Here is a 23925-nt window from a genome sequence, read left to right as displayed (position 1 = left end):
GTGTGAGTAGACTTGAACTCAGTGTATTGGGCTTTTTCCTGTTATTTCTCTGTGGATACGTCTGGGTCGCTTTTTGTTGGTGATCTCACAGGCATCAGAAAAGCAAAGGATTCTCCTTTTGCTCTGCCGGGAGAGCAAAAAGTCTCCCGAGTGCCATTATTTGCAAGGAAAAGAGCTAGAGGTGATGTCTAGGGGATTTTTCACTGCATACTGATGAAACTTCTGTCACTCTCAAGAATAGTTCTGGCTGACGTGAGTCTAGTTGTGCAATTTTTTCCTGTATTTACAGCGAAGAATGCAAGACCTAACAGCTGAGGTAACGAGCAGTCTGCTGCAGTTTCCAGAGGTGACTCTTCAGGCACTTGGGGAAGATGAGGGAACCCTCGGCTCTGTGCTGTGCGGGAGGTTTTCTGGAGGTGAGCATTTTCCTTTAAATTTGGTCTCGGTACAAAGCTGTTCTTGCCTGGAGGCTACCTGAAGCCTCAGGTCATCGTATCAGCTGTGTCAGGTTGGTGCTGTTAAGAGGCATCCTGTTTAGAGAGAGAGAACAAAAAGGGTGCTTCAGCGATGACAAATGCTAATATTAAAACGTGAGTATAGTTAAACTTTGAAGTGGACTTTCCAGGTGATGTGACAGTAGAGCTGGGTGCCTATCTGGAGGTCTAGGCTTCTGTTAAGACCAGGTGGAATCTATCTACCTGAGTGTAAATGCAGGAATTGAGCTCATACTTCCTTTGGGCTGGCAGTAGTTCAGTGAAACAAAATGCCTTCGATTCTTCCTCTACGCTCTAAGACTTGTATTCCCATATGCGTTTAGATCATTTCTAGCAAAACCAAGGCGAATATGGTATAAAGGCTGTCGATCAGGACCTTGTCATCTTTATCGCAAACAACCCAGATTCTTCGGTGCGGGAATGACAAGTACAAATGCAAAATAACAAGGTGGTTAATTTTAGGAGGGATTGCTTGGGGATTTCAACGGGTGATTTTGAATCATTGACTAGAATGAGGTAGGTCGGTCTTCCTCTGCTAGGTACGTTTATTGAAGGAAAGGGGCAGGCACTGTGATTTTTTTTCAGCTGTTTTCAGTCTTCCGTTGGACATTTGCTTCAGTCCTCTTTCTTTTCTCTCACAGGGAGAAACGGCCTGGCGTGGTTGGCACGTGGTCCTCACCTTGAGGTGGTGAACTGTGTGACAGGAGAGCGGCTCTCTGCGTACCGTTTCAGTGGAGTCAATGAACAGCCTCCCACTGTTCGTGTGGTGAAGGAGTTTTCCTGGGAGAAGAGAACTGGACTGCTGGTTGGGTTGGAAGACGCAGAGGGAAGTGTTCTCTGTCTGTACGACCTTGGACTCTCAAGAGTGGTTAAAGCAGTTGTTCTTCCCGGGAGGGTAGGTACTTTTTAATTGGAGAAACGAAGCTTTGATGTTGTTAGGTGCTGCGTAGGCCTGTTTTAGGACAAGCTTTGGAGCGTCTCTTTGTAGGAGGTATTTTTTCTATCGCGCGTTAACATCCTGTCACTTGAGAGTATCCAGTCAAGTTTTCTGGTTTTATTGTAGAGCACAGAGTTACCTGATTCTCTCCTTCCGCAAAAAGGCATTGAAAAGCACCTTTTTTTGGCCCTAATTGCTTGATTTCCATCAGAAATACCGTCTTTAATATGGCTCAGAATTCCATAGTTGTGCTGTAAGTGGCTTCGACACATTGCCTTGAATCTCAGCCTAGCAAGCAGGCTGAGGAGAACACATTTTTCTGTTGACTTAGGAGAGGAAAAAAGAGCCTCTAGTGAGTTATCTGACAGATTGTTGGGAGGTCACCTTTCAGCCTGCAGTCCTTGAATCTCTGCTCTCTGACTAGTGTGTTTGTGTAGATGGGACACACTGGTGTAATGTTGCTGATGTTTTCTGTCTTCTGTAACCCAGAAACTCAAATGATGTGTGTCCCCTAGCCTCATTATCTTAATGTAAACAAGAATCGGTGGCAGTCAATAGAACATCAAGATTCATTTTTATCATCTTAGAATCTGCAACAACTAACTAACTAACTTCTTAGCCAGCTTTCCATCAGCTGCTTTGGTTTGACTTGCTAGAATACAGGTGGAGTTTTGTTTGTTTGTAATGCTACAGTGTGATGACTAGTAGTAAGCATTCGTATTGGGGTGACTGAGAGAGAGAAATACGTGCAGCTTTAGCGCAGGAGTCTTTGTGTGCTCGTGTCTCTGCTCTAGCAGTCAGTGTTGTCCTGGGATGTGCTGCAACGTGTGCTGAAAGGTCTGTCTTCGCCTTGTGAGACAGTTGCGTGCAGACTGCTGGGCACGTGAAAGAGCAGTGTGCGCTTCCTCCTTTAGGTGGAGTCACCTTTTTATCTGAGAAGCTGCTGCTTTAGGCTGGTTTTTAACATTTTTCTCAACACTCGTGAAAGCGCTGGTGTGCATTTAAAGCTTCTTTTCCTTTATGTGGTTGTTACTTTTCTTCTAAATGCGGACTAGTGTGAATTTTACTAAGCTGGTCTCTCCCTTCAACGCTTTCTAAATACGTTTCGCTCCCATGGAAATGGTGTGTCTCCCATGCAACTTGGCCGCTGCCTCGTCTGACTCTCGAGCCCTGATTTATCCTAACGCCCGTTTGTCAAAGAAGGCATAGACTGTATCGCGGTGCTGGTGGGCTGTGAGCGGTGGGAGACCTCGATGTAGTTGTGTTTGTCTGTCTTAAGCCCCTTGAATACGATAAAGTTTCTTGCGTATAACTGATTTTCTGTGTTTTCCTCCAGTTAATTACTGCGAAGTAGGAAATGGAAATTGCTAAGCTGTACTAATAGAATGCCCCATTTAAGTTGAAGTTAAGTCACTTACCCGCAGGAAATCTAGTAAATGGAAGGCAGTAACAGGTTTTTGTACGGGGCTTTTTTGTCTTTGTCTCTTTTCTTGATCTAATTGCAAACAATGCTTTGATGCTCCTGTATTTACTTTCTCTATTGAGCTTGTCAAAGAGCTCAAATAGTAACTTGTAGTTTTCCTGTAGGTAACCGCTATAGAACCCATAGCGAATCACGGAGGACCCAGCGTGAGCACTCAGCACCTCCATCAGAGTCTGCGATGGCTCTTTGGGGTGGCAGCAGTGGCTACAGATGCTGGCCATCTGCTTCTGGTTGACCTTAGTTTGGATGATTGCTCCTGCACTCAGAATGATATCGAAGCATTGGGTAAGCCTGCAGTTTTTCCACATGAATTTAAACGCAAGAAAACTTCTGTCTTCTAACGAAACAGTATGCATCCCACTTTGAAGACCCTTGTGTCAGACATTTCTGACGACTGGTTACAGGTGGCAGTTTGACATCGTATAGTCCTGACCTGATTAAACCTGGGAGCGTCTGACTGCTCCTCGCAGTGTTGTAAATGCCCCCTCCCACCAAGATCCCTGTGCCACTATGATTCTTGCCAGAGAGGTGTAGGAATTTTGCCACGTGAGCCGGTGCGGCCGCCTGGTAGGAAGTTGTGTTGGAGGAGCCCTGTTTCCCGGGAATGCTCTTCTGCTTGTGTTAATTGACTTGGGGCAAATTTTGGGCTTGTTTTTTAAAATAAACCCCACTTACCAACACCCATGCATTTGGATGAATGAAATCTCAAATAGGTGTACTCAGATTGCATACACCGTTTTGGCTATTACAACAGCAGCTTCAGCAATTGGTGCCACTTCAAACACGAGGTGCCACTTCAAATTTCATCACGAGGCCCAAACTCCTGCTTTTCAGAGTCCAGGAAGAATTTGGCTTAGTTATTAAGGTTACGCTTTTACGCAGCTTTCAAACGTGAGTGAGAATACTTGTCTGATCCGAGAGTTCTTATGTTTTTCAAAGACATACATAATGGAAATGGCAAAAAAAAGTGTTGCGTAAATGGCTATTTTGCCTGGCACGGTAGCATTAGATGATAGGGGTTGTCACGTCAGTGCCTAAAATGCAGCCTAAATGGCATAACGTATTCATTTATTGCTTGGATTTGTGTGTGTAGATCTAGAAGTTGTCACTAAAAATCCTGCTGAAGTTGCACAAAGAAGAGAAACTGTGACCAGCGAAGGGAGACGTCTCTGTTTTCAACTACAAAATGCTTCCGGAACAGCAGTATCAGCCCTGTGCTACATAAGCAGAAGCAACCAGCTCGTTGTGGGTTTCTCGGATGGCTACCTGTCGCTCTGGAATATGAAAACTTTGAAGAGAGAGTAAGTAGGCCTTTACACTTGGCCATGCCTGGAGGTGTGGGGCTCTCGATTTGTTGCTTAAGGAAGCATGTGGATGTAAAGAGAACTTTTTCAGGGACTGACATGAGTATGAGTATAATCTTGGCACGTTCAGAAATCCTCTTCTGACATAACTTTTCAGTCATAACTGGATGAAGTGGTCCGCCTTCTCCCCAGTGGACTAGGATTGTTTTCCTTATTGTGCCTGTGGATTGAGGAACTGTGGGAAGCATGCTTCCTGGGGTTTTCAGAACCGGTTACTGCAACTGGGGCATCCATTGAAAGGCTGAAGTATGTCAGTGATGTGATTTTGGTGCCGATATTCTCTAAAGTGTCCAGGGTGAAACTAGTGAGACATGAAAACTCAATAGCTGACCTGTGCCTGAAAAATGTATTCTTTCCTGCGTGTCAGCTTTGGCCGAAAGAGCAATCTCACCTGAAATATTTGGCTAACTTCTGGTCGGGATTCCCTTCAGCAGATCTGCACTGACTCCCCAGAAGCTGTTGGATGCATAAATAGACAGTGGAGGAATAATTAGGTGGCAAGAGTAGAGTGTGGAGGTACAAGTAAGGTTCAGAAGTCAGGAAGAACAATGCTTGACGTAGTCCAAGAAACGAGAAACTACCTGTGTTTGGGCCACTAGGCTCACCTTTTGTTTTCTTTTTCGTTTTGCTTTTTTTTTCCCCTAAACCTGTAGGCACCACTCTCAGCTTGAAGGAGGGAGGATTCCTGTCTATGCTGTCACTTTTCAAGAGCCTGAGAATGATCCTCGCAATTGTTGCTACTTGTGGGCTGTTCAGTCTACGCAGGAAAGGTGAATAAAAACTTTAACTATCAGCCACTGAATTATTTCTTTTTTTTTTTAAGGATATTTGTTCCCATACAGTTGAACATGTGTATTTGTTGTGTGTCTGCGATTCTTTCCGGTACGGAAGGTGTTAAACTTAGAATGCAATTTTTACAGGATTTACCAGACGTGAAGAGGGACCTACTAGTTCCTGCCTTCTGTCAGAAGGCACAGCAACAGTGGCCATATTCTTCTGCTCGCATTCTCAAATGGTTTGCTTTTGTTCCTCGATGACCGCTTCATCATTTGTTTGATAGTCACACCGTGGTATTAAAATACCACTAGGAGCAGTTGAGGCTGCAGATCTAGAACACCAGACGTGCCCACACAACAGCCTGCCGCCCCTAAAGGCGGCGGTGACAGTATTGCCGATGGCCTTGTGCCAGCGTCAGCAGTCTGTGGAGCCTTGGTGAGCCAGTGCAGCTCCCCGGGCAGAAAACGATTCAGCAGAAAAGCCAATGGGTTCCTGCTGTTCTGCTGAATCAAATCGGACTTGGAAGGGTGCAGAGTGTGCAAGAGGGGGAGGGGAACTTTGGTGGTAAGGGAAGGGCAGAGAGATCTCTCTCTCTGCATCAGCAAGCGATTCCATCAGCTCAGCTGTTGGTAGAGTGGCAGTCTTTTAAAATTTGACTTCAAAGCAGTTTTGATGGAGAACTCTTCATTGTGAAGAACTATTTCCAACAATTCTTAGTCCATACAACATATTACAGCTTTCCAATTGTACGGTTGGCTTTTGCCCCTGAAGCTGTTAGTGTCAAAACGCCCTCCTTCATGTTTCAGTGGCTAAATGTGGCCGATGATCATGTTTTGGGAAGAGGTGGTGTTCTTTTCAGCAGGAGCATGCTATTAAGAAAACGTCTAGGTCTACTAACACGACGATGAGGACTATCAAGCAGCTTTGTAACCAAATCTCATAATTTATCCCTTTTTCAGTGAAGGTGATGTGGTGAGTTTACACCTGCAGCAGTTAGCGTTTGGTGACAGAAAACGCGTGGCCTCAGGACAAGTCATGTATGAGGTAAGAGGTGCATGCGTGGGAAAAGCAGACAATAGTAATTTTCTCTAAGGGAGTATCAGTTGAGTTACAGGGGTGAGATTTACCATCAAACTTCAGAGCTGGCTGAAAAAATAATCATGTTTTGCTGAGTCTTCTTGGGCACGGCCTTTGTCCATACCTTTTGGAAAGAAGGCGTACCATTTTATACTGCAGTGTCGTGTGTTCCAGCTAGATCCATCTGCAAAGAGCCCGTATAAATGAAATTCCTGAAGAGGACGCGGCTTTTGCAAATAAAATTATTCTGAAATACCAAACGAATGGCATGTAGGAAGAGAAGATTGGGCCTTGAATCGCTTGGTTTAACCAAGCTTCGGACTTGAAGAAGCTTCTGTCTCTCTCCCTTTCTTAAAATACAGTCATACTCTAGTCTTTGCTGATCTTCAGTTTTATATTCTTGGTTTCCCTTAGAGCTTTGTCAGCCGGACTTCTCACATGAAATGCACCTACAGTGTCTCTTCAGTGTTGATCCTGACACTTAGTAGCTGTAAAGATAACTCGTTCTTCTTTTTGGCTGGGTGACCTATTCAATCTACTCTTAAAGCCAGGAAAATATGTAATTTGGTCAGAAGAGTGTACCTAAATGTTAGATCTGGCTCCAAGGAGGATGCGTTTAAAATACAGATGTGAGGTATCCTTGTATCTCAGATAGCTAACAGAGACAAGGCGCATCTGTTAGATGTGTAATTCCATTCAGTTGTACGCCTGGAAGTCTTCCAAAATCTTTTTGAGGGGACAGTAATCTTAGTTCAGAGCAAGTCTTTCCTCCTGATTTGGTACTTTCTCTTGCATATTCTCAATAGCTATGGAACGAAACAGGGGTGACTCTTGTATCGTGGTACTCTGGTTTTTGCTGATTTTTTTGGATTAATTTAGATTTTGAGTGTTTTGCTTATGTGTAGGAAAGGTGCTTCCTCATTTGGCACTGTTGCTTTTGCATAGATAGAGGTTAGGTGTTTGGAAAAGGTGGTGTTTCTTTAAAATGCATTATCTATCACGGTGACCAAGTAGAAGGATCTTCCAGGGATTCATCGCGTGCTGGATGCTATCTCTTTATCTTTGTTGATGTGCAGGACCTGTGCTCCACAGCGGATACTTTTAGTCTCAGAACACTTCCTTGTAGTCACAGATTGGTTAGTACTACATGACTGTCTGCCTGCATGGCTGTCTGAGTCAAGTTTCTTGTCCATCTTCAGGGGTAGAAAATTTAAGTGTCTCCCCTTTGCTAGGCCAAGTTTGAGTAAAGAAGGAGGAATCTACTGTTGATCCTTGTTCATTGGATAGAGTTCACAGGAGCTCAAAAGACTTTTTCAATACAGCCGTGCTTTTTGTTCCAGGAATTAGGTTTGAGGCTATGAAGCAGTGCCTCTTTGACTGTGTGTCATGGTAAGAGTCACAAATAGGACTTATGGAACATGTGGTACTGTGTTTTTCTATATGCGTGTCAAACTCTCGTCTCCATTGCCTTCAAGGCTGGTTTAAGTCTGCTTAAGTAATTAAACAGAAAGGTATGTTTAAGTAATGCTTCCAAAGACCTTTTTTGTACTGTCGCAGCAGTTGCTAAATCTGGTGCATCAAATCACGATCGTAGAGCGCATCTTTACCCTCGTTCTGCACAATGCTTGCGGATGGGCAGAGTATACACTCTCTACTTTGATATCAGAGTTTGACCAGTGTATGTATGTAATGTATGTTTTTATCTTAGAATGACCTTTGCTCTCTTCTCTGATTTTTTCCCCCAGGGTTTGGAATACCGTGGCGAAAAGTTCAGTTTAGATCTCACGGGTGGAGTCTTTCCCTTGAGAGGCCAGTTGAGTACTAAATTAATCAGCTGCCAGACTGTCGAAAAATTCCGCAGCGACGTTGACGGAGAGGATAGCGTAAATGAAGGTTTGTTCTGATGTCCGTGTTTGGTGATTTTAAAAGAAGTGCTTTTGGAACCTAAGCAACGAATGCTGTTCTGTCCCCACAGTCTGAAAGTCTTGCCTATCTGCATAGACTAGATTGTTGGGATTATTTACGAAGAAAAAATGGATGCTTAAGTTATGTGGGACTTCTTTAAGGGAAAAAGTGGGTTTTATTTTATGCTTGCTGACATGCTATCGCGATGTATGGTGGGGCCGTTTGTATGATGATGGTCAGTCGTTTTACTCCTCCAGCTGCCATCTTTGAACAAGAAGTTCAAACTCTCCATTGCTTAGGAATGTTACCAGAATTTTTTCCCTTCTTCAAACCGATGTCCGCCTCTGCATCCAGATGGTAGCCCGTCACAAGTGCTGTTCCCCAGGGCACTGCACTGGGGCCACTTCTCTTTAGTATCTTGACCAGTGATCTGGACGAGGGGACAAGAAAAAGGGGCAGTGTGACTGAAACCTATCACAGAGATGTTTGCTATTCCGTAAGTACTGTAATCACTCTTAGGAAGTGTTGTGTTTCACGAGTGACAGAAGAGAATGAAGCCAAAATAGAAAGTGGTGTTTTAAAACTATCGGATCTATCGTATTTTCTACAAGTCAGAAACAACGTCTTGTCTTTTACAGTCACGTCTCCTGACACCAGTGTCTCAGTCTTCAGTTGGCAAGTGAATACGTACGGTCAGGGAAAACCATCTACTTACCTGGGTGTATTTGACATTAATCGCTGGTATTCTGCTCAAATGCCAGATTCGCTAAGGTAGATTTTTCTTCAGTAGTTTTCCATATGCCTGCCAATAATTCATTTGAATGTCGGCATTTAGCTTACGCGCTTGTTTTCTTTAAGGCCGGAAGAATTCCCTCATGAGTGCCCCTATTTTGCACTGTGGTCGCTGGATACCGTAGTGAGCGTGACTTCTCCGAAGCTCCTTTTGGATATTCTGGTCCATGAGCGGAGTCTAAGTCGGGGAGTTCCTCCTTCTTATCCACCACCTGAGCGGTTTTTTCATCCAGGCAACTATAACTTTGGTAGGTATTTCACCGCTTTTGAGAGTGATAAGCTTAAAATGAGGTCAAATGCCATTCATTGGTTCTCTTGTTCAGTCATTGTTTGTCATTCAAAACCCAACCCAAACCAAAAAAACACCCAGTCCCCCCCAAACCCAACTCTGATCACGTTGTACTGACAAGGTATTTACTATTGTGGAACATATCTGACAGCCGGCTGAGTTTTGGTGCTTTTGTAATGTAGCCGGTGAAGTGGTGCTGGTTATAGCCTGAAATGACTGTGAACTGAAGCTCAAAGCACTCAGTTATATGTTTCTAGATACCGGTGTGTAAAAAATGTAAAGTGGTCATGCCATAACTGTGAGAGTACGGAAGGTTGTCAAACGTTCCCTGTTTCTGCAGATGGTACGTGCTTGCTGACCTCCGGAGTCGTTCACATGACTTGCACCGGCTTCCAGAAGGAGGTGATCTTTTACTGTATCTTTATTGCGAGTGGCAGGAGATGTAGCTTTTCTAAGTTTTCTGTTGCACTGCTTTCCGTGTTAGGGACCGTTTCATGCTCATCCTGCCCGTCCACACGCATAGTTGCAATTGTATCCTGTCGCCAGTTGTATGCAAATGGTAATGTTTTAGGTCCCCTCTTGGGACTGTACAACTGCCGTTGTCTCCTCTTGAGGCACGATCGGGGATTGAATGTCTAGAAAGGAATGCAACGTTGCTCCAGGAGCAAGAACAAAACCACTGTAGAAGGCGGGGAAAGGTGTTACTTCTTTATTGCCCCTCAGTCGAACTGCCTGCATAGTCTTGAGTTAGAGTTTTGATCCCCAATTCTCTTGAAAAAGGAGGGAATGGAGAAAATGAAAAATGACATAACTGTTTGAGGAGTGAAAATTTTGTTTTCTCCCAAACTCGGCCAAATTATAACTTCTGAGCCACGGCACAGATTGTGACAGATAATTTTGAGTGAAGTTTCAGCTCACTAAATGTTTCCAACATGAATCGGCTTCCATACGAATAGGCATAGAAAGGATCTTCCAAAGCGTGAAGTTGCATGTTAGCTTAGCTTATACAGAATGTATTTTGTGTCAGTGTTGAGGGAAAGAGCAAGGCCTGTGTATAGACAGAGAAGGTAGAAAAGACTTAATTACGCAGATTGCTAACCTAAAGCATCTTAGTGGTTCAGGCTGTCTGACGGTGTCAGTGAACATTTAGATTCTTCCTTTTAGAGGTTATCCAGAAGCGTAGTGACGGAATAACAATGCTGTCTTAATCTGTCGTTTTCGATCGATGTTTCAGACCTTGAATTTTTTGAAGAAATCTGGCCCTTCAATATGGGAAGCCATTCAGGAGAGCTACAATAGGTGTCTTGTAGCTGGCTTGCTGTCTCCAAGACCAGTTGATGTCCAGCCATCCAGTTTGAGTCAGGTGAGTGCCTATGAGGGAATCAAGGGGGAAATACATCCATCTGGTCTGACAGGGCTGGAGGGGCTACAAGACACGATACTCCAATTTGAAATACAGGTGTTGACCTGAGCTAGCAGAAGTAACCGTATCCTTAGATCCAAAGTAGCGACTTTGACTGGGAACAGCCCTAAGAGATCTGTCTTTAGAGACCCTTCTCTTAATTCGGTGCCACACACAGATGCGCACAAGGAAGCGTGCAGTCAGTGCTGGTCATGCCCAACATAACGCATGTGTCCCCCAGAGCAACCCCCATCCCTGTCAGTTTCTCAAAGCAGTGGTTCAGTGCAGTAGCCGACGATGGGGGCGTCTCACTGGGATGCGAGCTCTTGCAGACGTCGGCTTGCTGCACTGTCACTGTACGTGATCATTTGCTTCCAAGGAAGTGGGCTGTGGTAAAGGATTACTGCTGTCAGCTCTCCCTGGCAATTTCTTCACGGCTTGCCCTCGTTTTCCCTTCATCGGTAGGCTTTTCTGCATCCTCTCCGGGCGGATCTTCACCTCTGTAGCCTCTGCCTTGTGCTGCAGTAGCCCAATTTGCTGCTCTGAGACTGCCCTCTTGCAGCTGCAACACCTTAATCACCTTTATCTCATGACACTCGCTACCTTCTATGTGCTTTATGCCACCACAGTGACTTCACTCCCCCTGCCATAGGTTTTCCGTTTGCAATGCACCAACCTTTCCCTGGAGCAATCAGCAGGAAGGGGAGAGCAGCCGTCCCGCTGCCCTCCTCTTCCTGTCTCCTGCATTCGTCACCACATTTGTGGACGTGTGTTAGGACATGAACGCTTCTGCACAGTGTGGTAGCTCAAAGAAATTTCTTGGCAAGCTGGCCAATGGTGTGTTTCCTTGTCTGAAACCAGTTTTCAGAAAAAGATGGCAATATCACATGTGTGTTCTACATGTGTAGAAGTCGCTTTGAATGTCATGATTTTGCCTAGAGGGGAAAGATACTTTTGAATGTGTTTCAAAAAACCCAACCAACCAACCAACCAAATCCCATCCCAAAAACCAAAGTAAAAACTTATGAAGGGTCCTCTCACCTGAGAGAAGTACGAGAACACCAGCTGAGATAAGCTACTACTTAGTATCGCGCGTCTGTGCATACCTGTGATTTATCCTTGTAAGGATTACCACTACACTATAATACAGTATTTGAAGAGCCTAACATTTAAACCATTAGGATGTAAATGTTTTGCTTCTTTTCTGTCACGTTACAAAATTCCAACGTACTGTTTTGGGTGTCAGAACTGCTTCATGTCTTCATGGTCTAGAAAGCTGCTTGGCCGTAGCTTCACTGTTTCCATGCAAACGTTGCACAGTTGTGTTTGTCCTGTCCCCTTCCTGCGTTCCTGATGGCAAACCTATATGCACAGATGTGTAACGCGTATTAGCAGAGGATGTTTCTGGACATAGTAAGCTGGAACTCAGTACGTGAAGACTGTAATGCAGAGGCATGCGAAGAAAGATTAGAATTAGGCTGCAGTAAGTTGAAATGTCAGAGGAGAAGTGTGTTAATGTGTTCCTCAGAGCAGTGGGCAGTCCAGCCTGTGGCTGGAATTAAGAGAAAGGACGTGGCATTCCTGGCCTGTGTCCTGATTGACTTTGTGATGTCTGAATGAGTATACAGTTAGAAAGAAACATTTACTGTTGATGGTTCACATGGTGCAAGTAGGTAAGATTCTCATTTGAGTTTGTCTGTTACGTTTAGGAGGAGCAGCTGGAAGCAGTATTGTCAGCTGCTGTCCAGACAGGTTCTGTGGGACTTCTGACTGGATGCATTAAACATTGGATATCTGAAGGTAATACTTGGAACGTTGTTTTTTTACGTGGTACCTCTTTGAGTTGGAGCCTGTTGATTCATTTCTTTTTTGTTCTCTTTGTTTACAGAGCAGCCAAGGTCTGCTGGTAATTTACGGTTTGTTCTTGAGTGGACATGGAACCAAGTGATCTCTACAAAGGAAGAATTTGACCAAATCTGTGAGTACTAGTGTAGTCGTTCTGCAAACCTAAAGTCGTTCTTTCTGATTGAGCTTCCTCAGTAATACGCCGCTATAGGATATTGCACGCGGTCCTTGAAGTGCGCCTTGAAACTCTGGAATTGCTCTGTCGGCTAACGATTTAATATTTATTCTTGAAAAGGTGTTCCGCTGTTTGATGGCTCTTGCAACTTCATTGACCCCCAGACATTACGGTCTCTCCAGCGCTGCCAGTTGCTTTTGAGCAACCTTAGCACGGTCTTAAACTGTTTTCTCACAGAAGCACAAGAGCTTACTGGAAAAGGTTTGTAGTAGTGCTACAAAATCTTTGGTATGTTTTATTAAGATTTGGAATTGTGGCAACATGGGCTTTTGTTGTTTTTGAGGATTGGAAGACAGTCACATTTAGCTGGGAGAAGGGGCTTAAAGCTGAGCGCTTGGGACCACCACAAAACACGCATGGAGTTCAGGGCAACAGTTTATGGTGGAGCTCATGCAAGGGGGTGGGGGAGGCTACATCCAGAGAGAAGCTTAGTAGGCAACTGGGCTGAAATTACAGCAACCGAATGTGGTATTGCTGAAAATTATTCCTTTGAGTTCTTAGCTAGCAAGTTCTAGTTGCATGCAGACACTGTGTTGCAAATTGCTAAACAATACGAAGGAAGCGTAAACGAGTAACATGCAAAGTAAGTTACTTGAGTTTCTACAGCTTTTTCTCTTAGAAATGGTTCTTGGCCTATTGAGAAAAGAAAAGACTATCCCTTTGCTATCAGAAGAATCTCTGCTACGTGAGAAACAGATGTCTTATTCCTGCATGCATTTAGTAGTTCAGGCTTTGGGGTTTTTTTTTTTTTTTTTATTTTAGCCTTTAGTGAGTTTAGTTCTTTATAGGGGTTGCTTTTTGTTTTGGTGGTGATAGTGGTTTTTTTCTTCAAATAAGAAAGCGATACAGCATGAAAAACGCAAAGAGAAAGATTTCTAATGTGCTATTTTTATACTTTTGGTTTAGTAGGATGAAGGGAGTTTTGTGAAAATGAACAGAATTGCATAACGCTAATCATCTCCTGCCTTTTTTCAGGTTTTGCAGACGTGACAAATAAGCAAGCGGTAACCGGCCTCATTTCTTTGTATGCACGAGTGGTCATCTGGTTCTGTCGATCCGGTCTCCTTCCAGAGGGTTTAGGTAAGCGTGACCTGTCATACGTTTGTAGCAAGGCGACCATCCAGTGAGTGACTCCCACGAACGCATGCTTAGCCATGTTTTTGTAACGGTTTCGTCAGGAAGAAGTCGTGCTGGTTCATAGAATCATAGAATTGCTGAGGTTGGAAGGGACCTTTAAGATCATCAAGTCCAACCTTTAACCTACCCTGACAAAAGCCACTTCTAAACCATGTCCCTCAGTGCCCCATCTACCCTTTTTTTAAACACCTCCAGGGATGGTGAATCCACCACCTCCCTGGGCAGCCTATTCCAATGTTTAATAACCCTCTTAGTGAAAAAATGTTTCCTAATATCCAATCTAAACCTCCCCTAACATAACTTGAACCCGTTTCCTCTTGTCCTATCACTTGTCACCAGGGAGAAGAGGTCAGCCCCCGTCTCTCTACAACCGCCTTTCAGGTAGTTGTAGAGCGTGATAAGGTCTCCCCTCAGCCTCCTCTTTTCCAGGCTAAACAACCCCAGCTCCCTCAGTCGTTCTTCATAAGGTTTGTCCTCCAGACCCCTCACCAGCTTTGTAGCCTTTCTCTGGACACACTCCAACACCTCAATGGCCCTCTTGTAGCGAGGGGCCCAAAACTGAACGCAGTACTCGAGGTGGGGCCTCACCAGTGCCGAGTACAGGGGGATGATCACTTCCCTAGTCCGGCTCACCACACTATTCCTGATACAGGCTAGGATGCTGTTGGCCTTCTTGGCCACCTGGGCGCACTGCTGGCTCATATTCAGCCGGCTGTCAACCAACACCCCCAGGTCCTTTTCTGCAGAGCTGCTTTCGAGCCACTCTGCCCCAGTCCTGTAGCGCTGCATGGGGTTGTTGTGACCCAAGTGCAGGACCCGGCAGTCCCAAGTGCAGTGCCTTCAGTGGCAGGGTATGCTGAAGTTCTGTGGGTGAAGTTGAGATTTTGCTGGGTTGTCAAGTACACAGCGTAGAATGAGGCAGGCAGTTTCTTTCCTGGGTGGATTTTAGGAATAGCAATGGACCCCTGATGTCAAGGCACTGCTTGTGTCCACAGCTTGAACTACTTGAGATTTTAAACAAAGTACTATTAAACAACAAGTACCGGAATGCTTGTTTTTACAGTGAGAGCATTACCTGCATGTTTTGAACTTTCTATCAGTTGCTTGAGGAGAAAGTACACCTTGGAAATCCTTCTTTAGTTGGATGGATTAGAAATTCCATTGTCAGCCTTAATTGTCTCACAGATGCTCACGCGGCACGTTTAGAAACCATTCCCTTTGAGAACTGGGTGGTTTTTTTTATAGTGAACTTCAGCTTACCCTACATGTTGTGAATGCTGCGTGAACTGTAACCTTGAAACGGCACTTGGGGCAAGAAGGAATTGAGTCTTGTCTCTTAGAGTTCTTTTAGCAAAGGCAGAAAGAGGATTGGCTTCTTTCAGAGTTGGAGGCTTCTTGATGCTTAGCTTGTACGATCTTCTGTCTCTTTAGGCAAAAATTTTCGTTTACAAGTGTGATATGACTGCTTTAACTTGCTTCTACTTTGTTGCCTGTAGATGACGATACGCGTTTGTCAAGACCTTTCTACAATTATCCTCTGATTGAGAGCTACTATACTGGTCAGCGACAGAAACTTGAGCGTTTATCAAGGTAAGAGCTAGAGGAAGACTCTAGAACACTTCCACGGCAAATTCAGAAGTGGAAGGGAATGGCTTTTATCTCAACAGTTGCATGGGCTATGCGTAATGCCGCTGCCAGCAATACTCTTGACTTCAGTGACACGTGTGTTCTGTTGAACAGAGAGGTTACTTTCCTGTGTTAAAACGTTGCTATCTACCTCTGCTTAGTACCACTGGTTGGTATCATCATTTTTCGGGAGTCTACTTTATTCATTGGCTAATGTGTATAATTTCTGACTACTGAAAAAGGCCATGTGATTAGGACAGGATCAGTCACCTCCAGTTCAGCAAAGCAGGGTGTTCACAGAACAATTGTTTTGGAAGCAGAAGAAAGCGTGTTTTTTAACAAACAATCATCTCCGTCCTTGACTGGTAATAGAGGGTCATAACTGTATTGGCCTAAGTCCCCTTCTCCCAAGTACGTGGTGTGATTTCGTAAGATGGTTGGAGTTACATGGAGTTGGCACGCCTCGCACTCTGCTGGCTGTCGGATAGAAGTCACTTGCTAACGTCAGCTCTCTTTCCTGGACTAGCTGCCTAGCACATAGGCGGCATGCCTTGGATTAGCCGATAATAGGTTTTTCTTTGGAAATTGTACTGAAAACTGAATAAAGAGCTGACCAAGCTTCGGCGATGGCACTGTGACCAAGAGGCTGCAAGGTGAGTTAAGGTGGAAGCTGCAGGGTAGGAGGTATTGACTTCAAAGTTCATCTTCCTTGGCTTACTTCTCAAGTAACTTACATACAGGCTCGTGTGTTCCTTCGAAGCACAGAGCCTCTAGTGTCCTTTTTCTGCTTTGTGCCATCGGGAGATGAAAGGGCAGGGCTGCAGTCAGCAGAAGACTGGAGGAAAGCCGTTACACCGGGAGGCTGGAATTAGTGTTTAACTCTGTCCAAATCCTTGCTACCTTTTGTTCCAGAGGAAAATGGGACTCGGACTGCTTGATGGTTGATGGAATGGTTTCCCAGTTAGGAGACCAAGTGGAGAAGCTGTGGCGGAGAGATGCAGGAGGAACTGGGAAATACCCGCCTGCCAGTTTGCATGTGAGTGTCCTGTTCACTGAGAACAACAACAAACGGCCGCCCTCCCCGCCAAACCCCACCCAAAAGCCAATGATTTAGGGAAGACAGGCGTTTTTTCAGAACTTTTAATTTTTCATTTCAGGCACTGCTGGATCTCTATTTGCTAGAAAGCATTGAAGAAAACTGCAAACACGCAATTGTATCCTTTCTAGTTATTTTTATTACACCTCCAGGGGATGCACATAAATGTTCTTCAGTGTTGGTCGCCGACCTGTTTCATGACATTTTTTCATTTATGCTTCAAAGACGATGCAAGTGAAAACATTTAGTTTAGCGTTAAGTTGTAGACAGAAGCGCTGTTTTATTTCTTTGTACTGTGGATTTTTGATGACTTTTTTCTTAAACGTTTTGTTGCAAAAGTCTTCTCCGATAGGGAGAAAACAGTTTTAGTAATAAGGGTTGAAGATATAAAATGTCCTTAGTTTTTCTCCAAATTTAAACACCGTTTAAAATTTTCTAAAACACCCATGATGGGTTATAAAACAATTTCTGTTTCAGAGCAAAAGGATTTCTAAGAGTGGTTTACCAGTACTGGATTTTTGCTGAAATCACGGGTTTTCCAGCGCAGCTCACAGTGCTTGCTTTGGTTCCGTTGAAAGTGCAGGCACACGGAATAAGCAACAGGGAGAAGAGAAAAGTCATGGGGCAGAAACTTAATTTTTGAGCTGCTGAAATACACAGCCTTGCTTTTGCTGTTTGTTGCCTAACCCGCGAGGGGAGCCTAGAGAGCAAGGGGCTTAGAAACGCTTATAGCCCAGAGCTGTCTCGTTAGATGATGTCCCTAAAAACGGACGTCAGAAAGAGAAAATGACGCTACCAATGAGTGACCCGCATACTGGTTTAAATCCAGTTTTAAGCATTCGGAGCTGAGCTGTACTGTAAGGATGCCACAATTTACACTGTTTTATAGACGCTGGACATGAGGGAAAAACCCAACTGTGGAATTTACTTGCTGTAATAATTGAGCTCAATGTGTTGAATGTATTTTCTGCTACCTGCTTCCTTTATATTCTTATTCTTACTTCATTATGTTTTTCTAAAGGTAATGTGATAAACTTTTGGTCTTACAAACTGATTAGCCTTAATGAGATACCTGATGTCAGACAATTTACTTGCTGCTGGATATCAAGCGTTCCTTTCCGAGTGAGACAGAGACTTCAATCGACTCCTTTGCAACTGCCTTTGGCATGCCTTGGGGACTTGTTAAGCTTGTTGAAGGTTTTTGGCTTCTAGATCACAATGATTACGAAGTAAGTCTGGTAGAGTTGAGTTAGAGATACATGGCAGTACAAAGCTATAATCTAGAAAATGATTTTAAAACCCGATCTCTAACTTGTACAGAATTCACTGGCCCTGCTCTTTCATCCCGCTACAATCAAAACGGCGTCATGGCAGCACAAGAGAATTATTCAGTCCCTCCTGTGCCAAGGGGAGCATGGGCAAGCCCTCAGATACATCCAGCTGATGAGGCCACCCACGGCAAGCAGCGGGGAAGTGCAGCTTCTCCTCACTGTGTTGCTCTCCAATAGGTAAAGAAATACACCCCACCATTTTGTCACGCAAATCTTGTGAAAATGGAGAACAAAGAATAGAAATCATCATCCCCTAAGTTTCCTTTAAACTTTGAGTACAAGACTCTTGGGGCATCTCTTTGGTTATGCTATTAACATGCCTTTACGTCTGAAACATTAATTACAGGTGCATGGTGGAGGCTTGGGGTCTGTTGCACCAACATGCCGCTCAGGCAAACTTAGAAGACCTCTTAAAACACATGTACGAAATGTGCCGGGAGATGGGCCTGATGGAAGACTTGCTGAAGCTGCCTTTCACAGACACCGAACAAGTAAGTGGGAGCAAGGAAAAATGTTCATCGTCTCTTTGAAAAGAGAAAAGGCAGAGCCATAACAGATTTTTGGAATGAATTTTTTTTTCTCATGGGAGTGTTTGGAGAAGTTTTTAAGGACCAGCGCTGGTGTTCAGAATCTTGCTTTGTTTTTTTCATACCATTCTTTGAAACACTCGGAACAAGTTTCTACACCTTTGGTTACAGCTGAAGCTAAATGTTGACCAATATACGTCACTACTCCAAAGCTACTCTATGAAGCTATAAATTAAATGTTACACACCACTGTTGACCCCTCGGAGAACAGTTTGTTTGCATCTGAGGAATAAACATGTATCTTTCCCATCAGCCAGTCTTACCATTCCGTGATTGAGATACGTATGTTATGCGTGGCTTAGATTACTGGAAGTTGTTTGTGTCACTCCTTCCTGTGGGATGACGAGTAGGTTGTATGTCATCGCTTGTGTCTTGCACGCAACTGTATTCTTCTAGCTGAGAGCAGGCTAGATGCCAATCCACAGGTTAAATTTCTGTGGGTTTTCTTTGTTTTTTTAATTTCTGCGAGTTTCAGTGTGCTCTCCAATTCCACAACTTTCATTTCACGGCTTTTATGACAAAAATTCTTGTCTAACCTCTATTTCTCAAAATAGCCAGATTACATTTTGTGTTACATGAACTTGTGTTCTGGATTTGTGACGCGTTTGCTGTTTTCTGGAATCATAGTTTTCCAGTGACTCAAACTTCTAAGGTGGTTTTGGAAGTCATAGGTCCTGCATTTGAAAACTGTCATGCGGCCAGGTGGTGTGCGTAGGTCGCTTTTTCTTGCTTGTTTTAATCTTCACATCATGTTGTCCAGGGTAATTTCCAGTTGTCCCGTATATTCAGGGCACTGGCGTTTCAGGAAGAACAAGGGAAAGCCTGCTATGTAGTAAGTCGTTTGCAAATTGCAGGTGATATCAGAAAATTGCAGGTGATAACAGGCGTATCAGAAGAAGGTTCTGCAGAGTGCCAGCATTGTTTTAACTTCAAGTTGTAGGCTCTGTTGCTATTCCAGTCTTCCTTCCACTTTGCTAAAAGTACCAGGTGAAATCGGTGTGTGCGGATGGGTAGAACTTGCCGCTGTTCTGTGCAGTGGAGGTGTTTTCCCACACCCGTAGAGGAAATCTGCTCACTAATGCGAAACAGCACGGAGAGGTCTGTGCAAGGAACTTCTTGTAATTAGTTAAAGTTTTGCTTTATGCTTTTCCTTCATCAGAATGATCATGATCCTCGCTTGAGAGAGAGGGCAGTTGCCCGAAATTCTGCATTACCCCAATATGGCAAGATCCTTCCACGAATTCAAAGGAAGCTGGCCGTAGAGAGAGCCAAGCCTTACCATTTGCCTGCGTCGGTCGTAAGAGAAGGTAACTTTTAGCGGGGGGAAATATGGTGGAGAACTAACCACCCACCTCTTTGACGGCAGCAGGCTGATATTTTTCCCCTCTTGCTTTCCAGTCTCAAGACCAACGCCATTATCCACAGTAACAAACCCAGCTAATGCAGGACATTTGTGTACTAGAGAAAATTTCCTCAGTGCTGTATTGTGCAAAACTGGAGAAGTCTGGGAAGGAAATGAGCAGGAAACCGGTTTCTCACGTGTTGATAGGTAAGCAGCCCTTTAACAAAGTTTAGTCTTGATCTACGCGTTATAAAGGTCACCTGACTCCGTACCGTTGTCTTGAGGTTATGTGGTCTTTTGTCCTTACTCGCCTGCCTGCAGTGAGGTAGTGGGGCCTCCTTCACTGGAGGTACCCAAAAGGCGCCTGGATGCCGACCTTTGCAGCCTGCTCCAGGAGAAAGTTCTCTCAAGTGTGCAAGCTTCTGTTAGGTGTTACTAACTGGTTTTGCTAGTTCTCAATAAAAATCGTCCTGTATTTTTTGTACTATCCATTGAAACACTAGGAATAAGTTTCTACACCTTTGCTTACAGCTGAAGCTAAATGTTGAACAAAATATGGCACTACTCCAAAGCTACTCTATGAAGCTATTCAATGTTACACACCATTGACGACCCCACTTAAAACAGTTTCTGTGCAACTGAGCAATAAATACACGTCTTCTTACTCAGACAGCCTTACCATTCAGTTGCTCAGATACGTTATGTTGTGTGCCAGAAGGAAGGTGCACCTGACTAAAGCCTTGTTTGGCTTTTTGCACATTCAACATATTACATTTAAGAATCAATACTTCATAAGTACTGTGTGGAGAGACAGTTTTTCTGCTATGGTAATCTCATTTATGCAAATACATATATGTTTACATTCTGGGAAGTGTGTTTACAGGCTTTTAGGTAGCTGAAACTAAGACTATGATTACCATCAAGGTATGGGTGTACAGATACGGATAGACTTGATTGTGGGATCAAATAGTCCTGTTTTACCACCTCCTGCCCAGTGTCTGCTTTGTTTCTGCCCTTTTTGCTTAAAATTTGGCAGAGTTATAAAGAGCAGGAAGGAGGCTCGTAGTTGTCAGATGACTTTCCTACGAGTGGCGTGGTCAAATGAACTTGAGTTCCGGTACGTGTGGACTTCAGGGGAATGACAGTCAGTTACATTTTCCTTTTAATTCTAGACCTTGAGCTACAGGACCACCAGCCATAACACATCCTCTCCCTGGTGCAGAGTGGCGCGATGCATTTGTTGGGACGCCAGTTACGAAATCTTCATGGAAGCGTTCCAGCTATAGTACATCCACAGAATGAATGCTTCCAAAAGGCCAACTTAGGGACACGACTAAGTGGAGAATTGGAAGTGGTCCCAGCGCAGAAATGTAGATACATTTTCTTCTGGCATGGGACTTACATGCCTCGTGCAGCTTGAAATGGGATTACTCTTGCCTCAGAGGCAGTGATTTGGGAAATTAAGTGTGAAATGTAGAGAAGTAATTACAAAAAGGAAATGCCTGTAACTTCTTCCTGGGCCTGATACATCACCTGAACAGCTGAGGGCTTACCCATATTTCTTGTTGATTGAATGTTTTTGTGCTGTGTCATGTCAGATTTCTCGAACGCAGCATGAGCTTGTCCCCATTGATTTATCTGTTTTCCTCTTTTAAATCGTGTCTCTTAACAGGTTGCCTGATTTGATGGTCCATCCCGTTCCTTCATGTTCTGCAGCACAGTCACCGTGCAGAGCTTCCACTTCGTTCATGCCATCCAGCCCACCGAGATCAAATATGCATGGTTCCATCTCACAAAATAATCTTTCAGGAGGCTCAGAGCTGAATTTACTTACCACTCCTCCTGTGGTTAAGGTTTGTATTAAAAAAACCAACGCAACACACCAGTGACAACCAACCAAACCAAAAGCTTGTAGACATAAAAAGCACGGGGCTTTTTTATCGTTAAGGTTTTCGTACCTTTGGAAAAAGAGCAGTGCAGGGGCTAAACATCCTCTCTGCTGGTACAAACTCGGTTTGTAATTTAAACTCTTACTTTTGACAAGGGAAGCCTTCTGTTTTGAACATTTAATGGGTTTTAAATTAAGTGCTTTTATTTCTTTTCCTAGAGAGCTAAAGTTTTGGCCACATCTGCTTCTGGTGTTCCTGGGTTTACTCCTCGGTCTATTCTCAGATCCAACCTTCGCACCACTCCCCTAGCTACTCCCTCCGCGTCTCCGGGACGATCGGTCACTCCTCCTTTACGAGCAAAGAAACCTAGAGTATCATTCAGGGAGGAGAACTCGAACGCAGAATGGACTGTTGGGGTAAGTTGGGCTGCAGTGAGTGATTTTTTTTCCAGTTAAAGTCTTTATAGACTGTGTTTGGATTTGGATTTTTATAGAGTTTGCCTGCCTCCTTAAATTGAGAACTGGAATTGCAAATCAGAATGGCAGACTTGAATTTGGCCCAACACTGTAGAGAAGATGGTTCTAGACTTGGGAAACTTAGGGCAAACTGCTTACTGCTTTCTTGTTCATAGATTTGTAAGTGTAAAAGGAAAGCTTATGCAGACTGGTATTTCTTGGATTTAGTTTTGAAGCATGGCGCGTTGCTATAATATGATGCTTTAGCAACTTTTGACAAAGCAGGAGGCAAGAAAATGAGCAGGTTCTATGGAGACTGGAAGCTGCTGTTGAGGGGCTTCTTCCTTCTGCCGGTGTTGGCTAGCTCTACAACTTAGAGGGCTGGGAAAAGATCTTTACACGTGGATTAAATTATCTTGACCATCTGAGTCCCTGGAAATACGTAACAGATACTGCCTTTGTTCGCACCATAAAAACACGAGGTGGAGCAATTTAGAATATGCTGTGTTGTCTCAGGCAATCCAAGCGGCTCCTTAGAGCGCAGGGTTGAGCTGTCGGATGTGAGAGCTGGCCAGTTTGACAAAGTGTTGCCGACTGGAACTTTCAGCTTTTCTCTCATCGTTGCCTTTTACCCTGTTAGATGGTAAATGGAGCACGCGATGGCGTACACTGAACACTCTCTTCTCTGTCCCTTAAACGCAGAAGCTGTCGTGTGTAGCAGAGAGTACACTGTATGTTTCTAACGTCACACCCAGCAGTGATCTGAAAGGAAAAGCAGCATTTCACTGTCCTTGGTTTCATCTGGGTCAGTTTGAAGCCGGTCTCTTTGGTAATGACTATTGCATGAACAGGCTTTTTTTTAACTTTCGGTGATTGAAGATAGTGTGGTTAATAAGTGTTGCTTTGCCTTCAAGAAAAGGCACAGTGGCTTTCCTTAAACGTACTGGGTGTGTTATCTGTTGATTTCTGAATTTCAGCTTTTAGGTTGGTGTGAGAGTTTGAGATGGAGGGTTTGTTTTTGTGGAGGGAAACTGTAACGCTTTCGGCAATACCTTTATCATGACTTGTTCATGAAAGAAACATTCATCTGTGTTCTGTAGAAGCGTAAGAACTTGTGAATAAGTAATGTTTTTGTTGCCTTAACGTAGGAGCTTCCGACTAAAGAGGAAGAGGATGCCGAATATACAGAGTCTGTGGGAAAGCAAAAATTGAAGAGAGGTAGAACTGCAAAATCAAAAATGAAGAAAGCAAGCAAGTATGAAAAGCTTTTTGAACGCTTACTTGCATTCCTTTATTTTGGTAGCAATTCAGCTTTTGGCCACCTCACTTGCTCTTCCTCACTTGGCGGTACAGTTCTGCTCTGACTTTGCGAGCCTGTCCAGCTTGCTGGTCTCCTGGGCACCGTTTTCCCCACTTCACGGTTCAGTTTTCTATTGGAACCAGAAGAGGGAGGGGCTAGGAAAGGCCAAGTGGGTGCTACTCTTTGCAATGATGGCGTGCTCTCCTGTCATTCCACCTTACGAAACCACGCTCTTACGGTCTTTAGTTCCCCATAGAAGGCAGGAGTGGGTCAGACGACGAGTAAAGAGAACGTCTTGTTTCTGGCCGTGTTTTCCGGTTCCTTCTGGAAAACCGTCTGAGGAGAGTTGCCTCTTAAAATCAGGGCGTGGGGGCGCTCAAAAAGCTCACGCGAATACTGAGTGAGAATGCTTGGGACAGTCTGGTAAGGAACGAAAGCAAAAGGAAGCTTGTTTCTGTATGTTTTCTGCCTTGACCCTATCTTCAAAGAAGCCCATAAATAATTCTTTGGCATCGATTTTGTAATTCCAACATTGCAAAACGTTTTCCTCTACTGAATACTG

The 23925-nt window shown here is 44.1% G+C and overlaps 1 pseudogene; it reads left to right on the top strand.

Moving 5' to 3' along the window:
• Positions 1-295: 295 nt before the first annotated feature.
• LOC134512959 (protein ELYS-like) lies at positions 296-23225 on the top strand (annotated as a pseudogene).
• Positions 23226-23925: the final 700 nt, after the last annotated feature.

The sequence above is a fragment of the Chroicocephalus ridibundus genome, chromosome 3 (genome assembly GCF_963924245.1).
Source record: "Chroicocephalus ridibundus chromosome 3, bChrRid1.1, whole genome shotgun sequence".
In the NCBI taxonomy this organism is placed as follows: domain Eukaryota; kingdom Metazoa; phylum Chordata; class Aves; order Charadriiformes; family Laridae; genus Chroicocephalus; species Chroicocephalus ridibundus.
Note: the sequence above shows the minus strand (reverse complement) of the source record. Positions and strands in the feature narration are given on the sequence as shown.